The following is a 19,037-nucleotide window of genomic DNA, read 5'->3' as shown; positions in this document are numbered from 1 at the left end:
ATCCTTGTATTATTTGATATAAAGCCTCTTCGTTCCATCAACGTAGAGCATGAAACCCTGTAACTAAACGGTCATAGGTTGCGTCTTTAAAAAATAAAGAAAATAAACTTTTATTCCTTTTATAAACGTCTCCATCTACTGAATTTTCTTAATCCACGTACTGTTTTGTCAACATATGGCTCTCCCTGGATTTTGCCCATCCTCCTCACTATTTCCTTTGTCGATATTGTACTAGCACCGATTGCTATATTTCTTTTTATTGTATTTTTCAAAGTTTTTCTGAATAATTTAGATTGATTTGAGTTACACATTTGATTTTGGTGGGTGAGTTTTTCATCGGAAATTTATGCATGCACAAGACTCAAACCTAAGACCTTGCTTAAGCAATATCAAATTGCTTACCACTTAAATCACCCCTTTAGTTTATACTGATTATATTAATTAATAATATTTTGATTTATTTTATTTAGTTATCATTTGAAAAATAATTTTTATTATATTTTGTTATTAGATTATTATTTAGCTATCAAAGATTTCAATTTTAATATTTGTGATCGAGCAAACTGAATTAAGAGTAGAGTTGTAAATGAACAGAGCGTTAAATGAATCGTTCATGAACTGTTTGTATAACATTCGTTTCGATGTCTATTAAGCTAAATAAATGTGTGATTATTAGTTAGTTCATTTAATAAAAAACAACACAAAATAAATGTGTGTTAAATTCATTTATGTTCACGAACATATTTGTTTATCGACTAGTTCATTGACTTGTTTATAAGTTCATACTTGACTCTCATTTTTTTTACGTTTTATATTTAAAATATTAGTGAAGATAATATATATTATCGAAACATGGAGAAAAGTCACTGGAGTTGTGATGCGCACATGATGCTACACCATCGTTCAGCGTTTCCAGTCGCTATGTTTGAGCCACAATCACCGTTTTAAAGGCAGTATTAAGTATTAACGACTCAATCGATCAGTAGTCTCGGGGTTTAAACCAAATTTCTACCCACGTTCCATGACTTTTCAACACGGATGGCCGATCACACACACAAAAAAACAAGACTGGTCAAGCTGGAACTGCTGCTGTTCCCATAATTCTATGTATTGGATATTGCAGAAAAAGGGCGCACCTGATGACTGTACAAGACTGCTAGTCTGTTTTTTCCCAAGGCCTGCCCTGACCTCTTCAGTATTTAACTTTGACCCAAATGAACAAGCCAATGCTTTGCTTTGGAACTGTACTATTATATATAAACACAGGCACACCAATATTGACTGGATCATATATTTCACCCACATGCAGGAGAAAAGCAGCACCATAGTTCTATTATTATTATTATTATAAGTCTTTAACCATTAAATAATAATAGAGAGGAGGTCAAACTTTGTAAAAGACTATAAATCATAGATATAATTTTTTAACATTGTAGGTGGACATAGAACTTTAATAAAAAAATATATAGATTACGAATATACTTTTCTTTTTAAGAATTACGGATTAATTTTGAAAATCAATGACCATTGCTTGAGCTCCACGTGTCATGTTATATATGATATGAAGCAGTTCCCTTTTTGACAAATGGCATGCAGTACATTTCTTTTCGACAAAATGGTATGAAGTATTTCCCCCTAATTATAGCAACCGAATTTCATTAATAATGGAAAAAATAAAAAGTATAATGCATTAAAATATAGAGAAAAATGAAGACAATAGTCACAAAAAATAATTATATAAAAATAAAATATTAAACTTAAAGATACGAAGAAAAATAAAATATTTTATTAAGAATGACGATCAACATCAAAAGATATTCTTTATTGTCCTTTTATTTTCTTATATCACATCTTGATTTTTTCCCCAATAAGTATGTTATTATAACATTTTTATTTGTCTTTTGTACTTTTTCGACTGTTTGGTCGTTGTTTTCGATTATATTTTTCTTCTTCTAAAGGTTGATTTGATCGTCACGACTGATTAATAAGACGCTTATTTATTATATTGTTGATATTTCATGTTTTGGACCATCAAATTGAATTTGGATACCCGTTGCGTCGTGGATAATTTTTCTAGCGCTCGAGTCTGATTTGCGATTTGACAGTCTTTCAGTACTTGATTCCTTTTTGTGTCTCGTTTGCCAATGCGGTTTCGTGGATAACTTAATCTTTAATTGTATGGTCCTTATGTGACCTTAAGTTGCTAGTTTTGTTTTAATTATTATAGGAAATTATCATAATTATATGTTTAATTTACGATAATAATTATAATTTTTTCATTGTAATTTGAAATATTTCATATTTTAAATAAAATTAGTGACTTCTATCAAAAAATTTCTAGTCCTAATACATATATATTCTATTTTTTTTTGGATCTGCCACTAAGAAAAAGAAAAATGGAGTAAGCAAAATATAATATTAAAACAAGGAACATACATAATCCGTAAACGCTTAAAAACATGTGATAGACCAAAATATAATAAAAAGAAAAATGGAGTAAGCAAATATAATATTAAAAATAGAAGGTTAACAATAAGAAACATATCGGAAGAACCCTACAGCACTACATGACCATCGGTAGGGATAGACCAAGTGGGGTACAGATAGAGCGATCGTCTCCTCTTGAAATTTTAAATTCTCTTATATTTTAATTTTTTTTGTTTATTTTATATTTATAATCCATTGTTGCACCCTAAAATTTTATAAACTCGTTTCTTTCTAAAATTTTATAAAATTCACTCCTCGTAATATAAAATATTACATCAATCCCTCATCAGAATCCTCGACAAGACCTAATCAAGAAAAAAAATGGAGCGACCCCTAGGCGTCATAGCATAAAGGAACACGGCAAGAAATGTTAGAGCCAAACTATAACAAATATGAAAAGAATTATGATATAATCATGTTAAATTATCAAGAATAAAATACTAGATGCATAAATGTACTTGAATAAATTGATAGATTGAAATTCTTGATTATTTCTTTAGTTGTGATCTAAAAAAATATATTTGTTCTTGTCGTGAAAACTCTTTGACGAATAAGAGTAATACAAGTTGACATATTTTCGGGGACCACTATATCTTTATATAGAATGAATATTAGATCAATCTATTAAGTATTTATAATTATGTCCCTCATTATATTATAAATATAATTTATAGTATCTACACTTTAATACCTATAACACATATATAATAATTAGTCACTTAATTTTATGTATGACATAGGTGCGCATAATTACGAATTTTAATCCAGCACTTGAACCATTTGCTTCCTTCATTCTGCATCTAAGTTATAACAAATGAAGGCATCGATTTCAATGTCGCATCGTGGTTTCGGATACATGTTCAGTGCTGATGCCACTCTTGCAACTTGGACACTGCTATCTCTCGCCGTTGTGGGGACGCAACACGATTGGCAATGCATTATGGTTTGTACATCCACTCCCCTTATTCAATATGCCACCCCCTTTGCTTCCGCTCTTAGCCTGCAATGTTTCTTGCAACTTATGATTGATTTTGTGTAATTGATTTTTCGGAAAATGTTTTCTTTATTTTTTAGTATTTAGTTCGCAACAAACAAATAATCAATATAATTTGTTTTTCTGACCAACTGAATTTCCTTTGCATTGTTTAGAAAAACTTACAGTCTGATTTTTCGTAAGTTATTTTACGAACTTTTCACTTCAAAGCATAATCACTTAAAACATTTTTATTTTATATATTTAATATTAATATATTATTTTAGAATTATTTTAATAAAATATTAATTAGTAAATTATATTTATTATACTTTTATAATATAATATTTTTATTGTTCTAATTATATATATAATATATTTTTTATTTTAATAATATATAGATTATTAATAAAAATAACATTATCTATTAATTTCATAAAATAATATTATTGAATAGTTGAATATTTAAAATACACTCCTTAAATTATAATATAATATATTTATTTTAATATTATAATTTTTAATATTTTAATAGTATTATTATTTTAATAAGTAATTAATATAATTAATAATCTATTATTTTTTTAATAAATAATTAATATAATTGATTTTAATAAAATATAATAATCTTAATGTTTTTATTTATAAAATTGTAGATATAATATTTTAATAATAATATTGACATAAATAATATTAAATAAATTATTCTAAAATTTAAAAAGTATTATTATTATTTTGTTAATAAATAATATTACTTATTATATTTGATGTTTACAATAAAAACATCATTCAAACTAGGGGTGAGCGTTAAACCGAGTCGAGTCGACTAAATTTATTTTTTGAGTTATTCAAGTTGATAAGTCATATTTTACAAGTCGGAGTTGACTTGAAATTTTTTCAAGTTGAATTTATAAAATTTGCAAGTCAAGTCGAGTCAATTTTTTTTGAATTTTTGTTTAAATTTAATTGTAAATATTTATAATATTATAATATTTTTTATTCCAATTTAGATGACTTTCTATAACCATATATACAATATATATTTCTTCATATTTTTTTCATATATGATATACATATATCATAAAAAATTGAAGGACTCTACTCAAACTTGAAAATCAATCTATTAATTACTAAAAATTTTGAGTTATCCGAATTATATTTTACAACTCAATTTGAATTGAAATTTTTTTCGAATTGAGTCAAGCTTATGAAATTACAACTCAAAGTTAATTCGAGTCGAATCGAGTAAAAGAATCGATTTTTCGAGTCGAGTTTTACTCACCCCTAATCTAAACACCGTAAAATAATTTCTAAAAAATATTTTTTTTAAAAATATAATTCATTTTCCATAAGCTATTTTTATGCGCTTAAATTAAATCGATTACCACCTCCAAATTAGATAAATGCTACTAATAAGATTCGCACTTACGACCCCAACATATAATCATTGAACTAGATTATATATAAATGTAACAAAATTAATATTTTATTTTTATTCTAACAAAATGAAATAACTGTCTATTAATAATTTTAGGGTAACGTATAAAAATGATCCACCGATTATAGATGATTGATTTGTTGAATACCCGACTATTAAAAGTTATAAAATGATACATCTACTACAGAGCACTGTTATGTTGAGTCCCTCAATTATTAAAAATTAAAAAAAGGTCATCCGATTATTCATATGTTTGAAACTTTTCTTTTTTCTTTTTGTTAAAATTGATGATAGTCTGAGCTGGACTACCTATTGGTTGAGATATGATAGTCGTTTGAAATTTTGAGATCAGATTTTATCATATCACGGTCAACAGATTAACGTCCAACTCAGAATGTCGTCAATTTTTTTAACAAAAAGATGAGTTTGGAACATATGAATAGTCCAGTGACCATTTTCTAACTTTTAATAGTCAGGGGACTCCACAAAACATCACCTTATAATCGGAGGGACTATTTGTGTCTTTACCATAATTTTAACATAAAAATTCAGATCACTATTGCCTTAATTTTAATAGTCAGTGACTAAAATAAAAAGAATAATGTTGATTACTATTTGTCAAAAAATAATTGATGGCTTGATAACTAATTATCGAAAAGGTTAAGACCGAAGTAAAGTAACGTTTGTAGGACAGTTTTGTAATTTTGCTCTACATTCGAATCTCAGGTTCTCAGCTAGACGTTACTTAGTGTCACACGCTCAAACGACCGTTGCCAATCACCGCCCAATGATGAAATTCAATCGACCGTTGCCAAATTTAAAGAAAAAAAACCCTTTACCGTTAGAGAAAACCAGAGAAAAACTCGGTATTTCTCCTTACAAATCACTCATTTCTTCTAAATTTCCTTCATCTCCACTTAATCTCTCTCTATCATTTTCTCATGCGGGGGATCCATGGCGGATCAAAGCTCAACCCATCAATCATATTACCGAAACAGCCACACCCACTTCACCAAATCGCAGAAACGCCCACCCACAGGCTGCTTCTGAAACAATGGGCTGAAAGAAGAAGAACTCATTCTCAACAGAATATCCTTCAAGGAGACTCAGATCGACTCGGTCCGTAAAGAGATAACACAACTTACATCTTCTTCTTCCTCTTCCACTCCATTTCTCTCCTCCTCCTCTTCAACTCTTCTTCAAAGGACTGCTGTGTGGTGGCTGCCATAGGTCTTGGTCCCATTATTGTTCTTTCTGTGTTCGATGGGGATAATCTGGGCTGTTCGATTAAAACCGATGTGGAAGTTCAGTTGGAGAAGCTGCTCGAGAGGGAGAAAGAGGATGGGAAACTGTTGGGGAAGTGTGTGGAGGAGTTGAAAAAGAAAGGGGTGGAGTTCGATTTGTTAAAAGAGGTTGATGCTCTTAGGAGGGCTAAGAGTTTGAGGGTGGAAGCTAAAGCTGTAAGGAAATGGTCTGCTAGGGACTTGTTACTTGTTTTTCTTCACTGTATCTTGTCTGGTTCTTGGGTGACTAGGGTTATTTGTGTTAATCGGTGTTTTGCACATTGGAAATGTATTGATTCTTTTGTCTTTTTTTTCGTAGTTGGAAGAAGGTTTATATTGGATTCTGCCATAGAATGGGGATAATGGTTTCTGGATTGCAGAATATCTGTTCTGCTTTTAATTTTGGGAAGTTTTCTCATCTTATGAATAATATGATGGTTTCTTATTCTAGTATTCTTTGTTTTGCAATTTTCACATTTTGTGATGGGAATGGCAATGCCCGTCTTGTAAATTTTGGTGGCCCTATGCATAACAGTAAAATAGATATTTTAAAACTAAAATATTATTTAATGTGGGTTTTGGACTTGAAAATTCTTGGATCAAACATCCTAAATACACATATATACAAAAGGCTTAAAAATTTTTAGAGGCCCTTACAAAAATTGGGCCCTGTGCGGTTACGCAGCCCGCACAGGCCCAAAACCGGCCCTGGGAATGGCAATCTCACATAGAACTTTAGGTCATTGCATTCAGACTCTAGTGTTAGTGTCGAATATTGATTAACCGCAGTGTTCATGTAGTGTTTTTAATAATATTTTTTTAATTAATTTTATTTCATCAATAAGATAATGATACATATTATCCTTACAAATAAAAAATTTAAAGACAATATAAGTTTTTCTTAACGAAGGACAACATAATATATATAAACTAAAAGTAGCATCCTGGAAGAACCCGAAACATATTCCGGACAATAGAAGTAAAAGATAGGGTAATTTATGTCAAATACCACTCATCTTTATGTTCGGGATCGAAAATGACACTGACGTTTTAATTTTGTCAATTTTAGTACGGACGTTTATGTTTCACTTTAATTTTGTCATTCTACCGTTAATCCGTTAACAGCATGATGACATGGCATTTCAATGCCGTGACGGCGATGACATGGACGGTTTATTAAAACGAAGTAGTTTTGTTCATCTTGCTCCCAAAGTTCAAAACTTTATTGGCCTGATCCTTGGGAATCATCCTTAGCAGAGGGTTGCTGCTGTTGCTGGTGCTGGCTCAAAGCATGAAGATTTAGAGCCCCAATATGACCGTCTTGAGACAGACCAAGTTCCAAACCAAGGAGCGGCTGATTAGCTCCACCCAAGATTGAGGTGAAACTCATCTGACCCATATTACTAGGTGTCAAGTCAAAACCGGGAAAGCCAAGCTTTTGCAGATAATTAGAACTTTCTGTGCCTAAATTTGTTGTAGATTGTCCAGATGATGACTGGAACCCGTTACCACTGACTGGGGGGCCATAACCCGGTTGCCACATGATGGGGTCTCCCCAAATTGTCAGCAACCATTGTCCAACTGGTCCTACTGCTCCCTGACGGGAATGTCTCAGGAAATGCGGGTTAATATACGGCTAATATATAGCATTACCGGATACATTAAAATGTATTTAATAAATTCGGTTTAGCGGTACCTATTATGTTGACAACTAATAATGTTTTAGGTAGAAAATATGAAAAACTATTAAAAAATTTGGTAACCGGTAACTTGGTTATCGGTAAGTATCTATCCTTTTTATAAAAGTGTACATACTTTTAACATCAAGTAAATTTTACCGGTTTTGTCATAATGAATCTGGTTTTGTCATTTTACATGTTATATTGTAATTATCTATCCTTTTTATAAAAGTGTCCATACTTATTTCACTGTGAAAATATATTATTATTATCTTAGTTAATATTATTAAATTTAAATCTAAATAACATTTTATAAAATATCAAACAATCAAATAATTTTTTGTGTAAATGAAATTATTAAATTAATATTGTAGGTGGAAAACATGAAACACTATTAAAAAATTGAAACATAAATTACATAACTTAAAAAAAGTATATATCATTTTTATAAAAGTGTCCATACTTATAAAAGTAGGTCTAAGTCATGAAGAAATTAAAAATTGTGCTACCGGTCGTGTCGATCCAAATTAAAAATGTGTCGATCCAAAACGATATAACAGGTAAAACTATGACAAAACCGGTATAGAAATGATAATCAAGCGCTACAGACATTTAAAGTGTCGGTACTTTAATATAAGGATCGACACTTCGTGAATTTAAAAGAGAAGCAGTTTTAAATCCTATAAAGTGTCGATACTTTTAAAAAATGTATCGATCCAAAACTATATACCAGTAAAAATATGATAAAACCGGTAACAAAATGATAAAACCGGTAAAACGTTACCGGATATATTAAAAGTGTCGATACTTATATAAGGATCGACACTTTGTGAATTTAAAAGAAGCAGTTATAGCGCCTATAATGTCGATACTTTAAAAAAATATCGATCCACAACGATATAACAGGTAAAAATATGATAAAACCGGTATCAAAATGATAAAACTGGTAAAATGATACCGGATATATTCAAAGTGTCGATACTTTCGTAAGTACGTGTAATAATTATCGACACTTTCAAAGAAATAGGTAATATCCTTTCGAAAGTATCGACACCTGACATAAAAGTATCGACACTTTTGTATTTGTATCGATTAAATAAATACATATCCGATGAAATATAAAGGCCATAGCTAAATATCCTGAAAAAAGATAGAACGGACGAGTTTTGAAATCGAAGAGTAATTGTTGCTGCATTTCAGAAGGCGTTTCTAAAGCGAAGTTTGTTTGTTTGTTGCTGCAGTCGAATCGAAAAGTATGTGTTGAAACCCTAATTTTTATTATTACAGTAATCGCGATAGGGTTTTTTATGTGTTTTGGGGTTTTGGAGTAAGGAAGCATTTGGGACGGATTGCAGGTAGAAATAGATATTCAAGGAAAAATATAATGTCGATACTTTATTAAATATTATAGGTAGAAAATGATTATAGGTTAAAATGTGCCGACACATTTGGTGTGGCCATTCAAATTCTTTGAAGAAACCGTTTTACCACAAGAGTAGTTATCTATATTGTATATTGAATAAAGTGTATGTAACAAAAATTTGATTTGCGTAAACTGATATATGAAGGAAATGGAGTCAATGGTTGGAAAATTGTTGGTGGAGCAGATGACTTTGAAATTGAGGCCGAGACTCGAAAGCAACCAAAGGGTGGATATATGTACTTCTAGTAAGTATCAATGTCTTTTTGTTATTATTGTTGAAATGATAATTGGATTAAAGTATCGATAAACTTTAAATTGATTACAAATTTTAAATTTAACAGTATGGCCGAATGCAAAAGGATGAAGGGAGATGCACACAGAGCGGTTCGATATGTAAAATGAAATTGACATTGAGTAGTATTAGTATAATTTAGTAATTAGGTTCTAATGATTTATTTTTACGTTACGATATATATATTAAATTAAAATTCTAAATAATATTTTATAAATATCAAATAATCAAATAATTTTTTGTGCAAATAAAGTTATTAAATTAATATTGTAGGTGGAAAATATGAAACACTATTAAAAAAATTGAAACATAATTACATAACTTTAAAAGAAGTATCGATCCTTTTATAAAGTATGGACACTTTCAATATAATGTAATAGGTAAATTTGCAATACTATCGGTAAAATATATCGGTTTACTTATAAAATAGGTAAATATAAGCACTACCTATTACATTATATAAGCGCTACCTAGTATGTTATTGTAATTTATAATATTTCCGGTTAAATAATATAATATAACCGGTATAAATTTTAACCGATCACTTATTTAACCGGTCACGCCGTATATTAGCCGTTTTTTAGGCGTCGCACCGCATAACTACTCGCTCCCTGACCCTATACTGGACCCCCCAAAATCTTCCATCTTTTGGTGCAACCCCGCTGATAGAGAGGCCCCTGGCTGTGATGAAACTGAGCCCCCAGCCGCTGCCAAAACTGATGCCGGAATAGTTCCGCTCTCTGTGGCGGCAATTATGGACGGTTCAGCTTGTTGTAACAGCCACTGTTTTGTTTCCCCGTCAGATTTGTGACCCAATTCCCTTGTCAACTGAGAGATTCTAGCTGCACATAAAGCAGACATCCTTATCCTTCTACCTCTTCCTTCGACTTTGGTATGTCTGTCTTTGTTGGAACTTCTCTTTGGGGCCAACTGTTGCTTCTTCCCTTCTCCTTTATCCGCCATCACAATCTGGAAATCCTTGATCTTAGCTGCTTTATTCTCCCATGCTTTGATCCTCTACCTCCTGCTGCTGTGCTGCTTGGCGCCTTTGGGATCCATAAATGGTAAAGAATGGGATTGGGGAAAATCAAACCAAAACCAAACACAAAAAACTAAAAGAGTCCTCTTTGATTGAAGAAGATGACCTGAAAAGTCCTTGCCTTTCATGAGTTTTCACTGTTTTCTTTGACAAGAAATGTGAAGACGAACTACAATATTGAAATCCCAAAGCAAAGCACACCCGAAATGTGAAAAATTTTATTCTGTTTCACAAGATGTCATCTTTCTCTCTCCATTGGCCATTGCTTTCATCGTTACCCTTTTCCTCACTGCAGTGAAGGTGAAAGAGGGGTTTTGACTAACATCTCTGATAGGATAGCAACTTTGACTGCCAATTTCACCAAAAGACACTTTCCGTTGGTTTCCCTCTTTAAAAAAGTCATACTTGTCATCTCCGTCACGTATTGGACCATGTCATCGTGTCGTTAATCGATTAACGACAGAGTGATAAAATTGAAGTGAAATATAAACGTTCATGCTAAAATTGACAAAATTAAAACGTCAGTGGCATTTTTGATCTCGAACATAAAGATGAGTGGTATTTGACATAGATTACCCAAAAGATATAATAGTATTGGTAGATGCCGCCCAGCGAGCAAGAGCGTGGGCTGTAGCTGTGCGCCAGACAGAGAGCATCCGGATACGGATTGGCCACGAGAAGCTATTTCGTTGCAACAAGATGGCAGCTAATCCCTGAAAAATCTTGGCCAAACCGAAGCAGTTGAGTGACCAAATTAGATGCGTCCCTTTCAACAATGGCATGCAAGTAAGGAAACTCGGACGCTAGACGAATGCCATCAGTGAGAGGGCTTCAACAACAGCCATCAGTGAGAGGCTTCAACAATAGCAGGGTTATCGTAGGCAGACACAACCCGGGTCTGACCAGCAACTACCAAGCGTGTTTCGTCTCGAGCCACAATTCCATACGTTGCAGCAGATAGAGACGTGGAGCAAGAACCATCAACATTTACCTTGAGAGAGCCAGGAGGTGGCAGAAAGCACCCATGCATCCAAGGGGAGGCAGCAACCAGCATATTGTAATAAGCCGCCTGCACATCTCGACAGGGACAGTTGCAAGATCACACAACTCTTGCTTGCTCTATATTCTTTCGAAGGGGGACTTCACCTAGGGAAATGTGCTTCAGGATAAAAGGCAGTCTTCCTCAATCTTGTATTATTGAAAACTTTCTATTGTTCAAAATCAAAATTCTTTTTTTTTTAAATAGGAGGGCCTCGTTAAACCCCTTTTGTAATCGAAAATTAATTGAAGATTAATCATAAATAACGGAAAGGGGAAAAGAGTGTCTAGAGATTTCATTTCAAACAAAAAAGGGATCGAATTCACAACATCAAGAAATAAAAGCCAATGCATTCAACAATCACCTAGCAAACTGATCAAACCCACCTAACAGTCGTTCTATCTTTTACACAACAACAATCAAGACCTCTCGGACATATTCATTCCACGATTGATAGAAACTACATAAATCCAACACAATTCCACTATCCAACTTCAAGCCACCTGCTGGTCATCCCTCCATCTGCTCCACTGAAACATTTCCACGTGAAAAGCAACTCCAAACAACGAGCACGCCTAAGCAGCACCAGTGAGACTTCAACTCTGGAACCTACTACATTCAGCGGAGCTTATGAAAAATTAAACCAAGCACAAAGTTAAAAGCAGGAACCTTCAATCGAAGCCTCAATTCCAGGCAGCTTTTGCTAATTGCTAAACCATCAGCTTCAACACTAATGTATCCTGGGATGTGACGAAAAACAAGCCAACCCTCCGCTATCCAGTCATTTAACAAACGAAGCTCATCAAGAATGAAGGCCGGGGGGCATTGAATGGTCTGAGATCCATCCTAGAACGGACGCAACATCGCTTTCCACCATTAGTTTAAATTTCAGATACCACGTCGAGCCCCTGAACAGTTTCACACCTTGACCAATAGCCAGGAACTCAATTATGGCAAAATCAAAATTCTAACATGTCAAACATCTGTGTTCAACACTATCTCCTACAAAAGACGATAAAATCTAACATTTAAGAAGTGCATGCTCGGATCATTCAAGTAAACCCACTTGAAAAAGCAGGACAATAGTCAATTAAGCTTCTGCCCATGATAATCTGTCTACAGAGAACAAAGGAATGTAGCCAGGAAAAACCTAGGTTGCATGTCAGACAATAAAATTCATTTTTACAGCACTGCAAAAGTATGCAAAATAAGATGTTGGACATGTGTTTAAGCAAACTGCTCTAATTGGAAAGGAATTTTGTAGAACGAAATAAAGATATACTTAAATCAGAGCATTCAACAAGAAAAATAGAGAATGAAAGAAACAAGATATTTACCATTCTCTCGCTGCCTTGATGTAATCTTTTAGTTTTACTTGTGAAGCACATTATGATTTTCAAAACACCCACTGTCTCCATTCAAGCTAGGATCCATTTACTTAAGAGAATGGAACTATATGTTGCAAAGATAAAGGTGCAATGCCTTGTTATCAACAAGAGTCGTCCTCAAAGCAACAGTTCAATTTCTTCCACTCTCATGTCCATCCAATGGTTGTTTAGAATCATTGGTTCATCTAGACTACCAAAATCATTTTGATCATAACTTTCTAAAATTGGGATAACCCAGTCTCCATCTATTCTGCCTCCCCCATATGTTCTAAAAACTGAGCCATTTCTTTCCTCAATTTCTTCCACATCTTCCATTGATCTAGTATTTCGACACCCTAGTAAGATAAGGTCCAACATTTTCCTTCGGACAACATAAATTGGATTTGGCATAGCTAAACACCCTTTGGAATAGGCTTCTCTAAGAAAAACAGTCTCAGTACTTCCCTTGGTACATAGATAGAAAATGCCAGGGAGCTTCAAAAGCAGTTCACGCACATTAACTTCAATAGAAAAATCCTTTCTAAAATGAGCCAACCTGTCAACTTCAAGCATCTCTCTACTGTCAAGCTCAAGAGTTCATGAATAATCCCAACTGCCCGCTTCTCAAAACGCTCGGTCCCTCCACAAGTAGAAACTTTGAGAACCTCCTTGCTCTCATAAGGCTTCAAATAGGGAAACCTCTGCCAGTTCTTTAATTTCTCCCTATATCGTCTCTCTATCTTAAACCCTGTCAGAAAATTGATGGGAAATGCATAAATTGTTTCAAAGTCACTCAACACTTATCTATATATTCTTTTTCTCCATTTTTCAACTTCAGCCTTCGCCAAACTCTCATTTCTGTCAACCATTTCAACAATTTCCAAATCAGCTAATCTAAAATCCATTGAATGCCTTCTTAAAATAGACTCCTAAATCCTCAGGCAAACCAAGCTCTCTCCTAACCAACCTCAAAGCATGGACATGAAGCGTCCCATTTCTTGACATCATGAGTAATTTCTTTACTCTTTGCACCAATTCAGCTTCATATTCTTGGACAACATTTTCCTCCTCATCAATCAAACTTCTCATTCTTTGAGTTATCTTGCAGCATAAATTCCTCCTAATTGGGTGCTCAAATAACTCAAACACATGCGGATATTTGTGAAGAAATTCAACCATTCCCACATTAAGACTGACAATGTTTCTCCACCATGACATCAGTTGCACAGAGACAAAGGGACCCGCTTTCGCTAGGACATAAGCTGGTGGATCAAGGATGGTTTGAGTTTGTTAATGTGCATCATGAGCTTGTCTAGTTTTAAATCTCTCGTTCTGGTTTCCAGGCGAGTCTGAGCTCAAACAACTGGTTTTTTTCCATCTCATTTGTGAAATGAATTGAATGGTCCAAATAACATCCCATTGCACCTTATGCTTTCAAAAATCATGTTCTCAAGTGACCTAGAAAACTTCTCAACTAGTCTCACAAGCTTCCTTCACAGAAAGTTTCTTTGTAACTAAACAATGACTCACTAATGCGCATGATAAATGTAAAAATCGGGTCAACCCAAACCTGGGTCCAAGACTGAGTAATCCAGTCAACCTTCAAACACTTCTCCCTGATTCGTTCAACCTCAACTCTCAGTTAAGTAGAGTTCCTCAAATCTCTCAACCACCAACAATCCACAAAATCCCACTCAATTATGCCAATTTTGCAGGATGATCTTCAACTTAATATTGGGAATCTGCAATAAAAGGAGGACCGTTAGCTACAACAATGATAGCTACGCTAACGAAGTGAAAAAAAAAACAGGGGGAACAGCCACTAAAAAAACAAAAGGGAATCGGAAGGAAAAGACAGTGGCCCCTAGACAATGGTGCCATACCCCGCGTGCCAACACACGTTGATTCCACTGCCAAAACACGTTGATTCCACTGCCAAAACCATTCTCTAAGCCTCTCGGCTACCTATCCAGCAGCTACCCGAAGTCCCTGACCAGCAACCGAGACACTAACCGGATACACCCCGGCCTCACACCCGAACCTAAGTCCTTACAACACTCCCAATAGGACACTCACCTTCCCCCAAACGCTAAACAAATCCCTAAACATTGTCAGCTCCTACACCACATACGGGCTCACTGGCCAAACGACTAAAGACCACAACACTAGACGATAACCGAAGACCCACTACACTGACCCACACACGTATCGACTACAATCCTACAAACACAGATTACACATAATCCTACACCGGCAGAAAGTGAGAAAAACATCAAAAAAAATAAAAAGAGTGCCCCTTTACCCGACCTAGACGAAACAGACCGTATCCTGAAGACACATTAACTAAATTCCCCAAAGCCTTTCACAAAGGTTGTTTTAAATACTTCAAAATTTACCCTCGTATTTACTGATTTTGAATACTTAAAATAACTGAAATAAATTAACAATAATTAAAAATATCGAACGTTTATAAAATTCAAGTCCAAGTCCCAAAGTCCAAAACAAAATTTATATCCAATGTCCCACAATATTTAAACATAATAAATCATCCAAATAAATAAACAGAAAGTCCGAATAAATGCCATACTATAAAAATGAATACGAAATAATTGAACTCCAAGTACCGATTCACCTAGCTCGGTAATCTTAAAGAAGAAACTAAAGGGAAGTAAGCTACAAGGCTTACTGTGTCTCTAAGTGGAACAAATACAAGTCACAACATAATCTGAAACAAACAGTAATACATAACGGTAATCACAATGTAAATGATATGCAAATGCTCATGCACTCGCCCGTACTCCATTCACACCCAGATGAGTAGTTCCCTAGAACCACACTAATTCCAACACGCACACACACCATATGAGTAGGGTCCGCCACAAAGGCAGAGGCCACTGAATCCAAAAAAGTGACATTCACCCCGTCGAGTGAATGCACTGAACTTCCTCTACAAAAATTCGTCCTGATATGATATGCAAATGACACACATATATGATATCCAATCTGATCATAATAGCACATATCCGAATAACATATACTCGAATATCATATATCCGAATTCTGAAATGATTCGAATGTAATAATTACATATATACCAAAAATCCAATGCATCTCATAAATTTTCAATCCGACATATTAACATATTTCACATAACATACATTTTCGAATTATATTATACAACAATATCACAAAATCCACTCGAAATCAAACTTCCAATCAACATGCTTATCTAAATTATAATTAATTCAACAATACCACAATACAGTAATGCTTCAATCAATCAACACAACATAATATAGCATCAACAGATACACACCTCGACAAAAGCTAACGTCGATCGTAGCGCCTATCATGATCAACTCGAGCAGCAGTTTGACCTGAATCAGTTCATACGAATTAATTTAATAATTAGATAAATCTAAATAACTGACAAATCTAGATGACTAAAAGTATTAACTATCACTCATGCTCAACACGAGTAGTATGGTTCGGTTCGAAGTTTGTGGGTAACGGCGGAGGAGGCAGTAATTCTGATTCTGAGTCAAAGTCTCCTACAAAATTATAGCATCCTAAATTTATCTCAATCCAATAATTTCAGTCTACATAATAATATTTAACAAGAATTGAATTTATTTTCGACTCGATCAAGGAGCCGGCAGCAGTTTGGTTCGGATATAATATTGTCAGTATTACGGAGAAGATCGTCGGCGACGAGGAAACACAGCAGCAGTCCCCATCAGTCGGGAATGTCACGGCCGACCTTGCCAGAGCCTTAAACGGCAGGCCACCACACGGAAACGGCGGCAACACCCAAACCGATGGGGAAGGTTTCACGGCCAACCGGCGCTTCCAGCTGCAACCCAAGCCAGCTGTGTCCCGGAGAAGATACGCCTTACCACGGCCACGAAAAGCCGAGCAAGGCGGCGGAAGAGACGGGTTTGCGAGCCCAAAGCTCGCGGGTTTGTTGATAACCCCTCCAACGACGATGGCTGCGAAAGGGGTTGCGAAGGGGTCATGAGGAATGGCTGGCGAACCTACCTTGATGATGAATGGCGGCGCGACGATGCAAAACTCCACGAATGGCGCTGCTAGGGTTTGAAGCGAGAGACGGAAAAAGTGAAGAACGGCGCGCACAGCTAATATATCGTAAATCGGTTAATTTAATAACTGGTCATTTAACTTTATAGAGTTTTGAAACAATGGATCTAAACGTTACATATTTTTAATTTGGTCGCTAATCTCAATTTAGGAATTTAGGTCAAAATTTCCTAAATTCTAGAGTTTTTAATTGGGGTAAAAACAAGGTGTTACAAAGAACAAAAAGGAGAAAAAAAAGAGAATATTATCGATGGTTTTTTTAGCAATCAGGGATTCCACCTGTGAATCTAATAGGTGAGATGAGAAGGCAGGTTACATCGAGAGGGATCGAATTATCCAAAATAAAATCAATGTGACAGCTGAAATCAAATATCGAAGGCAAAGAGAGAGAGAGAGACGAGAGAAACAATTAAATGAGAAAAAATGAAATCGATTTTTTTAAATTCATCGAAACGAAGTCGTTTTACATTAAATTGACTCGTGATCTGACCTAGATGTAAATGCAGATCTGCACATTTTCTAAAGGGATACTCTTATGCTCGGCTATTTGCATATTTTGATTTGTTCAATTTAGTCCCCAATGTTGTGCTATTTTCTGCATTTGTTACTCTATAATTACTTATTCTTCCGATTTGGTCCAAAGGTTGGGAAGCTCCACGATCCGCTCCAAGGAATGATCCGACTCTCTCTTGAGACGACCCGGAGCCCATGACTCGCGCCTTCAGCATATTTTGGGTTATCTACGTCCTAATCTCCCATTTTCTTCTTTATTTTAATCAAGTCTTTTTGACATTTCTTTTTGCTATTTTGACCTAATCGACTTTTGTATTTTATAGATTAATCCTTTACTAATTAATACGCATGTATTATTATTATTTTGTATATTTATTAATGAATATTATTATGTAACAGTGTTTTATATATTTAAAATATATTAAATATTATAATCATAATTTTTATTTTTCATATTTTAATGGATAATTTTTTTATATGAAACAGCTGAAACCACTATTTAAAATAAATTAAATATCCAAAACGTGAGCACAAAATTGATAGACGTATAAAACCACATCGGTGAACGAGTTCTTTATATGTATATAATACAAACCAAACACAGACTTTCATCCAAACTCCACAATCCATATTAACCAACGCAAAAACTTGTAATTTTCTAGCTTGAAAGTAATAGTAAAACCAATCTATGAAATCATCCTCTAGTCTGTACTTATATACCCGATCTGCAATCAAGAATGTATGAATTACTGAGATTTACACCACAATAACGATGATAACAAGGGTTAAAGGTCTCATCTTCCCTCTCCAATGATACCACGGAGCATTGGTTTTGTGAGATTTATCGGTGAAGTTTCTGCTCCACCTGCTATGCTTGTACTACCGTAGCTGGTTTCGCTTGCTCTAGTTGCCTCGTTACTCATGAAGCTGCTTTCGTCTTCATCGAATCTCCATTCGGTCAAGTATCCGGGCTTTGAAACCACCCTGCTCACTTCGGTGTCTCCTGAAAGCATGGCCACGACACGGGACATGGCCGGCCTCTGCATTGGTGATGTCTGAGTGCACAAAAGAGCGATTCCGATCACACGCTTCACTTCTTCCTCGTCGAATTCAGATAAACTACTGTCTGCCATTCAACTTCCCGGTCATTTTCATGCAGGTGCCAGGCCTAATGGACCAGATAGATGAATGAACGAGTTTATATGTATATAATAACAAACCAAACACACTGACTTTCATCCAAAACTCCACAATCCATATTAACCAACGCAAAACTTGTAATTTTCTAGCTGAAAGTAATAGTAAACCAATCTATAAATCATCCTCTAGTCTGTACTTATATACCGATCTGCAATCAAGAATGGAATTACTGAGATTTACACCACAATAACGTCGATAACAAGGTT

At 34.5% G+C, this 19,037-nt stretch overlaps 3 pseudogenes; 1 reads left to right on the top strand and 2 right to left on the bottom strand.

Annotated features, from left to right (window-relative positions):
• Positions 1-5,773: 5,773 nt before the first annotated feature.
• LOC120152952 lies at positions 5,774-6,428 on the top strand (annotated as a pseudogene).
• A 948-nt stretch (positions 6,429-7,376) lies between these two features.
• Positions 7,377-10,635, bottom strand: LOC120152941 (annotated as a pseudogene).
• A 1,337-nt stretch (positions 10,636-11,972) lies between these two features.
• On the bottom strand, positions 11,973-17,125 carry LOC120157715 (annotated as a pseudogene).
• Positions 17,126-19,037: the final 1,912 nt, after the last annotated feature.

This window comes from Hibiscus syriacus, unplaced genomic scaffold, assembly GCF_006381635.1.
Source record: "Hibiscus syriacus cultivar Baekdansim isolate YM2019G1 unplaced genomic scaffold, ASM638163v2 tig00002840_pilon, whole genome shotgun sequence".
NCBI classification, from domain to species: Eukaryota; Viridiplantae; Streptophyta; class Magnoliopsida; order Malvales; family Malvaceae; genus Hibiscus; species Hibiscus syriacus.
This window is presented reverse-complemented; position numbering and strand designations above follow the sequence as displayed.